This window comes from Echinops telfairi, unplaced genomic scaffold (genome assembly GCF_000313985.2).
Source record: "Echinops telfairi isolate 266 unplaced genomic scaffold, ASM31398v2 ScPeMD7_7469;HRSCAF=8507_1, whole genome shotgun sequence".
NCBI lineage: Eukaryota > Metazoa > Chordata > Mammalia > Afrosoricida > Tenrecidae > Echinops > Echinops telfairi.
The window spans coordinates 29,843,378-29,854,439 of record NW_022111373.1 but is presented as its reverse complement, the minus strand read 5'-3'; the positions used below and the strand labels follow the sequence as shown (position 1 = coordinate 29,854,439).

Below are 11,062 nucleotides of genomic sequence, written 5' to 3'. Positions count from 1 at the left end.
CCCATTTCCCTGGAGTCAGATTCCCACGTTCTGATTATTAGCAGATCTTTCCTCCCGTTTTGAGGCATGCCCCATCAGCAGATGAAGGGCCCGCAGGCTTTACTCCTTTTACGTCACTATGGTGACTCCACTTAGAGAAGTCAGCTCTTCTTCATGCACATTTTGAGTGCCTTCTGACCTGAGGGCCTCATCTCCCGGCACTATATATGTCAATGTTCTCTTCTTTTCATTCGGCCTTTGCTATATGACAGTGTTTAGCCCAAAAAGTTTTCAGTGGCTAATTCCTCTGCAGTGGACACCCTATTCCTGCTTCATGGTCTCTTATTCTGCGAGCCCTGTGGAAACTTCTTCATTTTGGTGACCCAGCTGGTGTTTTAAATACGAGTGACGTAGCTTCTGGCAGCACAGCCATACACAAGCCACCACGGTGCAGCAGACTGACAGACAACCTGTGGAAGTTCCAAGTATTTATAGATAAATTTCCAGTTCTCCATTAACAGAAAGACTCTGCTGGCCCAAGGGGTAAGTACTTGGCTGCTAACTGAAAGGTCAGTAATCAATCCCACTGGCCTCCCTGTAACAGTTACAGTGAGGACATCCTCTGGGGGGCAGTTCTGCTCTGTCATAGTGTCACAGTTGTTGTTATTATGTGCCATCGAGTCAGTTCCTGTGCATAGCTACCTTATGCACCACAGAAAAAGTACTGCCCTGTCTTGCACCATACTCACAAGTGTTCCTCGGCTAGAGCCTGCCCATTGTTGCAGCATCGTGTCTACATGTTTTCTTGACAGCATTCCTATTTTCTCCCTGTCCCTCTACTTTACCAAACATGATGTCCTTTTCCAGGCACTAATGTCTCCAAAGTATGTAAGATGAAATCTCCTCATCCTTACCTCTGAGGAACACCATGACCTGCTTCTTCCAAGACAGATCTGTTTGTGCTTTCAACAGGCCATGGGACTTCCAGTATTCTTTAGCAGCGTCACAGCTGAAATACATCAAGACATGGAAAATACCATTGCTTCGGTCAGTTGCACCTTAGTTTTGGAATTCTCATTCTTTTCAAAGTTATCTATAGTTTGTTAAGATCTACACAGTTTAATGCCTTGGCATAGTTAATAAAACATAAGTAAACATCTGTCTGGTATTTTCTTTTATTACCCAAGATCCATTTGACATCAGCAATTATATCCCTTGTTCAATGTACTCTTCTCAATTTAGCCTGAACCCCTGGCAGCTCCCTGGTGGGTCACCTTTCTTTGGAATGGGTACCAATATGAATCTCTTCCAATCAGTGGGCCAAGTATCTGTATTTCACATTTCCTGGCATAGATGAGTAAGTTCTTCCCATACTTCATCAGCATGCTAAAACATTCCAGTTGGTGTTCTGTCAATTCCCGGAGCCTTGTTTTTGATTAATGGTTTTATTGCAACTTAACCTTCTTCCTTCAGCACCACTGGTTCTTTTATGCTACCTTGTGAAATGGTCGAATGTTGATCAGTTCATTTTGGTAAACTGAGTCTGTGTATGCCCCATCTTCTTTTAATGCTTCCTGCAACATTCAAAATGTCCCCCATACACTCTTTCAGGATTTCAATTCAAGCATCAATGTCATTCTTGAGTTCTTTAAGTTTAAGATATGTTGTTTTCTTCCTTTTGGGGTTCCAATTCTAAGTCTTTGCACATTTCATTATAATATTTGGCTTTGTCTTCCCTAGTTTATCTTTGAAATTTTCTATTCAACTCTTTGACTTTATCCTTTCTTCCATTTGCTTTAGCTACTCTATGATTAACAGCAACTTCTTTTTTGTTGTTTACTCATTTTATTGGGGGCTCTTACCACAATCCATACATCCATCCATTGTGTCAACTACATTTGTACATATGTTGCCATCATCATTTTCAAAACATTTTCTTTCTACTTGAGTCCTTGGTATCAGCTCATTTCCCCCCTCCCCCCTCCCTCCCTCATGAACCCTTGATAATTTATATATATTTTTCATGTCTTACACTGATTGCTAATAGCAACTTCTGATATCCACACTGATCTATTTTTTCTTTCCTGTCTTTTTAATAACCTCCTGCTTTCTTCATGTATATTCTGGATGTCTTCCTACAGCTAATCAGGTCTCTGTCATTAGTATTCAATGCATTAAATCTGTTCTTGAGGTGTCCTCAAAATTCAGGTAGTATATACTCAAGGCTGTATTTTGCCTCTTTGAATTTGTTTTAGTTTTCTTCAGTTTTATCTTGAAGTTACATATGAGCAATTGATGGTCTGTTGCACATTCAGCCTCAGGCCTGGTGTCAGCTGCTGATATTGAGCTTCTTCTGCTCTATCCACAGATGTAGTCAATTTGATTTCTGTCTATTCCATCTGGAGAAGGCCATATGTGTAGTTGTCTTTGTGCTGTTGAAAAAAGGTATATGCTCTGAACATCTCTTTGGCTCATTTCTCTAGCTTCATTTCTATCGCCAAGTCCATATTTTCCAACTACTGTTCCTTCCTCTTTGTTTCCAAATTTTGCATTTCAATCGCCAATAATTATCCATGTATTTTACTTGCATGTTTGATCAATTTCCGGCTGAAGTCATTGGTATAATTTCTTCCTCACTAGCTTTTGTGATTGGTACATGAATTTGAATAATATTTGTATTGATTGGAGGGTCACCATGAGTCAGAAATTCCTTGAAGGCACACTGATACATGTTATGAAGGGTGAATTTGGAGTTGAACAAATATGTATTAGACAAGAGTATGTCATACTCATTCTATGGCTTGTTTCTTATTAAAATAATTGTTGTTTCCAGCTCATCAGGAATAATAACCTAATGTCATCCATGTGGTGGGATAGCATAGTGTATTATTTTATATTAATATGATCAAGTTCTCTACAAATTACATTGTGACAGAATGTAATAGTTTTTACAGCCACAACCTGGACAGTGAATGTGAATCGATGTCTTTACCATGTGAAATAAAATTGCTTTTGACTGTCCTTGCTTATGACAGAAAAAAATGGGCTCACTAAATATAGAGCATTCACCAGAACATAAGTTTATACTAAGTCTCATGTCTGTATTAATCACTCCATAGGGACAACCAGCTCAGCAGTTCTGATGAAGACTATATTTCTGGCTGTCACACATCTCAGTCTAGGTAATGTATTAAATGAAATGTGCAAAGACCAAGAGTTAGAAAAACAAAGAAGAACATGGTCTGCATATCTTCAACAGAAAGAACCTGAGAAAAAATGAAGCTTCAAGTTGAAATATTGAAAGACTCTATGGGAAAAATTGTGAATGATGAAGGAACCTTCAAAAGAAGATGGAGGGAGTACAGACTCACTACACTGAAAAGAACAAGTCAACATCCAATGGTTTCAAGAAGCACATGCTCAAAAGCCAGTAGCACTGAAGGAAGACGTTCTAGCTGCACTGAAGGCATTAGTGAAGAATAAGGCTCTAGGGATTGATGGAAAACCAAATCAAAGGTTTCAACAGGTTGATGAAGCACCGGAAACACTCATTCCAAGAATTTTGGAAGACAACTGGCCAACTGACAGGAAGAGGTCTATATTTGCACCTATTGCAAAGAACGGTGACTCAACATGAAGAGAAGATTGAAGAGCAGTATCTTTAATGTCACATGGAAGTAAAATTTTGCTGAAGATCATCTAACAATGGTTGCAGCGATACATTAGCAGGGAGCTGCCAGAGGTTCAGGGAGCCTTGATGGTGTGCTAGTTAAGTTTGGGCTGCTCTCCAAATGGTCGGCAGTTCGAAACCACCAGAAGCTCCTAAGGAGAAAGACTGGGCTTTTTATTCTGGTCAGGGTTTGGTTTTGGGTTTGCCAGAGGTTTAGAGCAGATTCAGAAGAGGGACTAGAATACGGGATACCGGAAGCACAAGCCCTGGGGCCAGGGATGTGCTCTCTTCTTGCCTCAGGCCTAGGGGAGACATGTCAGGGTACGCTCCAGATGAGGAACTGCGGCTGCAGCACGAGCGAGAGCTTGGAGGCGGTGGCTGAAGGACCAAGAGCTGAGCCCTCAGGAGCCCGCGCTGCTGCGCAGGGGTTGGGGCCTCTGGAGACGTTCTGGAGTAAGTTTTTGCTGCACCCGACCCCCTGGAGGAACGCGCTGCATAAGATTTACCGACCCAGTGTCCATGCTTTAACTCATGTACTTCTACCTGCCTGGATGATTCATTAGTATCTCAAATATCATGTGTCTGCAAACCCATATGCCATTGTTGAAACGAAGCCCAGATTGTTCCGAGGTGATACAATTCTGGAGGCTGGAGAAGTAATCCCACCAATCTAAGACTTTCCCGGTCAGCATCACTGAAGGTTACTTAAACATTTCGTGGCTTTTGAGCCCAAGTTCCACATTACCATGCTTACTGAATATATTTTCTGGAAAAGTAACTTTAATAAAGTAAACTATGCATTTACTCTTAGGGGAAAAAAAGAATAAGGGTTGCCATCCATCAGACAGATATTGGCTAAAAACAGAGGACACCATAAAGATTCTTACTTTTGTTTTATTAACTATGCAAAAGCATTTAACTGTGTGAATTATAACAAACAATGATGGCCTTGGGAAGAAAGGGGATTCCCGAACATTTCATTGTGCTCATGTGGAACCTTACTTGGATCAAGAGGCACTAGTCTGAACAGAACAAGGGACTCCCAGATAGTGTAAAATCAGGGAAGGTGTGTGTCAGGGTTGTATCCTTTCACCATACTTATTCAATCTATGCTGAGCAAATAATCAGAGAAAGTAGATTTTATGAAGATGAGCAAAACACCAAGGTTTGAGGAAGGCTTATTAACAATCTGTGATGTGCAGATGACACAACCTTGATCGCTGAAAATGAGGAGGGCTTGTAGGATTTGATGATGAAGGTTAAGTATCATAGCCCTTCTGGATTGCAAGTTAGTGTAAGGAAAACAAAGTTCATCATATAATGTAAGGACCAGTAAGTAAAATGATAAACTGAAAAAAGATTGAAGTTGTAAGGGATTAAATTTTATTTGGATCCACAATCAATGTTCACGGAAGCATCTGTCAAGAGGTCAAAGGACACATTGCATTGGGTAACTGTGCCACACAGACATCTTTAAAAGGTTGAAAATCAAGGATGTTGGGACTAACGTGTGCCTAGCCCACGTGATGGTTATTTCAATGGCCTCATACGCATGTGAGAGTTAGACATTGGCTAAGAAATACCAAAGAGGAATCCACGCATTTGAATTATAGTACTGGCAAACAATATCGAAAATACCATGGACAGCCAAAAGAACAAACAAATCTGTGTTGGAGAAAGTACAGCCAGAATGCTCCTTAGAAGCATGACTGGCCTCATGAACTTCAGACATGCTATCGCAAGAGACCAGTCCCTAGAAAAGGGCACATTTTTTGTAAAGTAGTGGGGTAGGTGTATTGACACAGTGTTGCAACAATTGGCTCAAACATGAGAACAATTGTGACCGTGGTGCAGGACCAGGTGGGGTTTCGTTCTATTGTGCATAGGTTGCTATGAGTCGGAACTGACTGGAGGGCACCTAACAACAACTGTCATCCATCATGTTCCAAATGGTTTTCTGGTGACTAATCGTATGATCACCACTAGATACAATAAAGAGTATATTACACCCTTTAATTGTTTGATAGTTGTATTAATATCTGCAGATCCCCTCTAGATACAATATTGCTTCTAATTTAGTCTTTTGATTTAGAAGGGCCGTTACTAAAGCTTATACATGACCCTTCTACAAAAACGGTTCTTATTCCTTGGTCAAATAACTATCGTGGGAGTTCTATTAGTTGTTCAGAATAGGTAGACTGGCTAGATATATGTTGTTGTTGTTGTTGTTGTTAATTGCAAATAAGTATATGCTGACCCATAGCAACCATACGTATAACATAACCAATGGCTATCTGGTCCAATTATTGCTATGTTTAATTCTATTGTGCCAGCCACTGTGTCAATGATCTTTTTCAGAATCTTTCTCTGGTTCACGGACCCTTGAAGCCACCAAGCATGGTATCTTTCCCTAGGGCTATGCGATGAAGTGTCTCAATCCTTAATTCTAAGGAGCAGCTGTTTGACTGTTCTTCTGGCAGTCCGTGGTCATTTCAAAATGCCTCCCCAACACCATAATTCGAAGGCATCAATTTGGGGGGCTTTTTATTCATTGTCCTGCTTTTATATTCACATGAGGCTGTTAAAAATACCATGGCTTGAGTCAGGTCAGGCTTGAGTCCTTAAAGTGACATTGTTCCTCTTTACTACATTAAAGGCATCCTTAGCGGCAGACTTTCCTAGTGCAACATGCTTGATTTCTTGAATGATGCTTCCATGGGCATTGATTTGAATTCAAGTAAAACAAAAGGATTGATGTCAACTTTAATCTCTTCTCTATTTATCATGGTGTTGTCTATTAGTCCAATTGTGAAGATGTTGCTTTTTTAAATTTATGTTGAGGTGAAATCCATACTGAAGACTATGGCCCTTGAATTTTATCAGCAAATGCTTAAGGTCCTCTCGAATGTCAGCAAGCAAGATGATGTCATTTGCATATTGAAAGTTATTAAGACTCCTTCCTCTTCATACAGTCAGTGCTTTGGATTATTTGTCAGCATACAGATCAAATAGCTTTCACACATAGCTTTCATAATTCTAAATAATGAGCTATCATTTTGTTCTGTTCAAACTGAATAACTGTTTCTTGGCCCATCTACAAGTTACACACGAGCACATTTTAAGTGCCTGGTATTCTTAGCACTATTGTCTGTAGTATTTTATGATATACATAGCTGTATGCCTTTTCATAGTCAATAAAACATAAATGGATATCCTTCTGGTAGCCTTTGTTTTCAGGTAGGATCCATATGACAGCAGCGATGATGTCTTTCTTTTTATATCCTCTTCTTCATCTGGTGTAAATTTCAAGTAGGGCTTCGTTGGCTCTGCTGCAATTATTCTTGAATTGTCTTCAGCAAACTTTTACATTTGTGTGATGTTGATATTTTTCAGTAATTCTACATTCTGTTAGATACCCTTCTTGGGAATGGACACAGACATTCGTTTATATGTGTGATTACTTTGGGACCAGGAAAATAACAATAGGTGGATTTTATGTATTTGAGGTAGAAATGCATTTATCACCTGTGGTCCATTAATCTCCAATTTAGTCAAGGGCTGTGGTAATTTTTTTTCCTTCTCTCATAGACCATGTGTCCAACAGCCTTTGAAAAGGACTAACTCCACCACTTCCAAGTCTCCCATTACAAAACCTCAAAAATGTCTCCATATTGGTCATCACTTTGGTATACCCACATGTTACAAATCCACGTCCGCTCTGATTTCACTGTGAGTGAACCAGTTTGAATAGGTCCAAAGCCTTTCTTTGTGAGCCTCTCCTGCTGGCTTCCTAACCCATCATAGCTGAGAGTAAGTGTGGCCACCACATCACGAACCACCCACAATCAGGTCCGTATTGCCATGTGACTGATAAGTGATCCAGCTGCAAAATCCTATGCTAATTATCCGATACTTACAGTCGGTCTGATACCAACCATTTTATCTTTGGCCTTACTGACACCACAGCATGAGATAAAAGCTTGTGTGCAGGTAGTCCATTTGGCAAGTGGTCCTAGAGAGCAGGAATGAGGAACTGGGGGAATAAGGCAGAGGCCACAGAGCCTATATAATATTGCACTGTGATGTTGGCCACATGACAAATAACTGACACTTGCTTGATCCTGCCTGTGTTAAAAGTAGACTCGTGGATATTGACTCCCCTGAACATCTAGATTATATACCAAGGAAGTAAAAAATGTTTGCTAAAAAAGTCGTAGGGGCATTCATTCAACTTGTTTCTCAACATCTTCTCCATCTAAGTCTCTATAATTATGAAGATGATGTTTCTACTTCTCTAATCCTCACCACATTCTGCATTCTTCACATTGAAACAACATTTTATGTTTCCTGTGGGGACTCAAATCATGTTCCTTTTACATGTTCTTTGAGTTTGGGGAACACCAAAAAGTCTGAAACGGTAAAATCGGGGCTGGAGGGTGGATGGGGTCTCTCAATGATGTTCTGATAGGAAATTTTCCCTGCTATCCTGAAAGCATGAGTGGGCATATTATTGTCTGGAAAATAATTCCTTGGTAGTTTTCCTGGTCTTTTTATTTCATTGATGCCATTTTCCATTTTCTTAAAACATCTTTACAATAAGCTCCTATGATAATTTACCAGTTTTATACCTTGATAATTTCAAAATCCAGTTGCTGCCAAAATTTTCTGAGTGGACCTCTCTGCCTTGAATTTGGCCCAGTAGCCCTCCTTCAAAACTTTCCCCATATTGGTTTTCATTATGGTTCACCTACATATTACAATATCAAGTCTGCTCTAATTTCACTGCGTCAGCTGTGACTAACCCAGTTTTCATAAGTTCAAAGCCCCCTTCTGCTGAGACACTCCTGCCCACATCCTAATCTGTCAAAGGAAATGTAATCCAACTGCATGCCACAGATTGGATTGGGACATCCACTGATCTCAAAGACAAGTTTAAACATATTTTGTTTGGAATAAACCAGCACCTGTATGAGCTGGAATCCCAGTAGCAATATTTTTGACTTATCCTCATATGTGTGAGTATCAACTATGTTCCAGGAAATGTTCTGAACCTTAGGGGACAAAGGAACCCTTAGGATAGGAAGTGAGAGTCCACTGTAGTTATTCAAGTTGAGATCGTGATAGAGTATCTGTCATTTTAGGCTGGCTTGTCTAGAGAAGCAAATCCAGGGAAGTGTATATATGTATTTCTATTGAGAGAAGTTTATATTAAAGGAATAGCTTACACAGTTGTAGAGGTAGGCAAGTCCCATGGCTTCTCTGGACTCATGCAGCTTCAGGGGTAATAAACCCAAGATTGGCAGGTGAAGTGCAGAGTTCTGGCTGTAGAAATGACTGAATGCAAGGTCTGTAGGTAGATAGCAGGCTGCTGCTACCTCTTGGGATTGGCAGGCAGTCCAGCAGCCTAGGACTGAAGTCCAAAGAATGAGCAGCGGATGAGCCATACACAGGATCTAGTTCCAGTTAAAAGCAAGATTTTTCCACATTGTCCACTTATATTGGAAGCAGCCACATCCCCAAGGAAATTTCCTTTTGATTGATGGGCTTCTCATAGCAGATCTCATGATGGAGGTGATTACAGTGTTAGATCTCATCATGGGTGAGTACTACGTGTTAACTGCTAAATCACTGAGAATTCTGACTTAGTTAATTTGTCACACAGCCTAAACCATATGAAGTTGATCAAAGCCATTAAAGAACTGCTGGTTATGATTATAGATATATTGAAAGTTGGGACTCACTGGATGTAACATGTTGCAAAATAGTTGTCCAAATAGGGGCGCACCTGCCAGACGACTCACACCAGAACAGAAGAACAAATGAATGAATGAAGAGTAAATGAAACAAATAAATCTCTATCTTTGCTTTAATTGCCAATTTACAAAGCCAGAATTTAATTCTGAAGAATAAAGCAAAATAAAATCTATAAAACTCTTGTTTTTATGTTCTAACAACTCTTTGTCAAAGTAATTGGTTATTTATGTAGCTCTCTTAATTCTAGGCCTCCAGAATATTAAGGAAACTAGATTATTTATTTCTAATATATGTTCTAGACTTGTAGGAACTAAAAATTAATTTGATTTGTCTTGTGGACGCAATGTGAAAACATAAAATCCAACGCTTAGGCTAGACTTGCTTCCCGAGTGATGCACAACCTGACAGAAACCAACACAAAAAGGTGCAGCTTCCGACTCAGAGTGTAGCTTTCACTATGCTTAAATTGAAGTGATGAGTGTATTTTCCCCTAATATCAGGGAAGATGGGGCAACAGTTGCTTGGCTTCTCCTTTATAGAAAGGGGAGACAGTGATGCTACAGGCTGATGGACACAACAACGAGAAAGGCAAATAAAACTGCTCTTAATTACCAGAGAGAGCTAATCGGGATCTGTGACATATATCAAGGAGATATGGAAAGTTGGGAAGAACTAGCTGTCTACTGGAGTCACCCATAAAATACACAAATAAGGGTAGTTGAAGTAAGAATAAGATAGATATCATAAGAGAAGTGGAAAGTGACTTATAGTTCAAGAAATGAAAATATGGGTAGGCATTTCAGATGGAAAGAACAATCCGGGATTTTTCTGAAGACAACTAAAGTACAACTTCTTTCACAAAGCCTTCCATTATTCGTCTCAAATTAGAGGAGTTACCACCTCTATGCTCATTTGTATATCTCATTTGTAGAGTCACCCCAGCCCCAGGAGAAAGACAAGACTGTCTGCACCTGCAAAGATTTGCCGTCTCAGAGACTCTAGTCCCTTTGAGTCAGAATGACCTCGATGGTCGTGGGAATAGGTTTCGTTCCTATGCCTTAGATTATGCTCATGGTGCCCTGACCAGCACAAAATCACCCTGAACGCTGGATTTATGCCCGCTCCTTTGGTAGTCAGCCCAGCATAGACCCCCAGATAAAGTAAGCACTCAATGCATGAATGCAAAAGGCAGTGGGGAGCAATGCTGGCTGACTGTTCTGGTTTTATTTTGTGAAATCTTTATTCTGTACAGTGTGAGATTTTCTCCCTGGTGAAATCCTGCCTTCAGCCGTTGAGCAACCATGTCATATGGCTGCAAACCCTGGACACAGGAAGAGGGGAGTGGGAGATAGGCAAGAGAGAGAAACAGAAACACCATATCACACCAAGGCCACTTACTCTAGCAACGGCCGGCGCTCTCAGTGATCAATGGGACACTGTACACACACACACACACAAATCTGCCTTTGGAAAATGTGTCTTTGTGGCAGAAAAGTTCAGCAATGCAGAAGTGATGCTTAATTTGTGTTTCTGGATTGGGAAAAAAAACTTAACACACTAAAATGAAAACCGTATATTTTAATTTGTTCTTCGTCAGTGGATTGATGTTGTTGCTGTTTTGTTGTACATTCTTGCTTGGTTTTGCTCTGTCTTGTTTTT

The 11,062-nt window shown here is 40.2% G+C and overlaps 1 pseudogene; it reads left to right on the top strand.

The window, feature by feature from the left end:
* The first annotated feature begins 3,962 nt into the window (after positions 1–3,962).
* LOC101653670 lies at positions 3,963–4,458 on the top strand (annotated as a pseudogene).
* Positions 4,459–11,062: the final 6,604 nt, after the last annotated feature.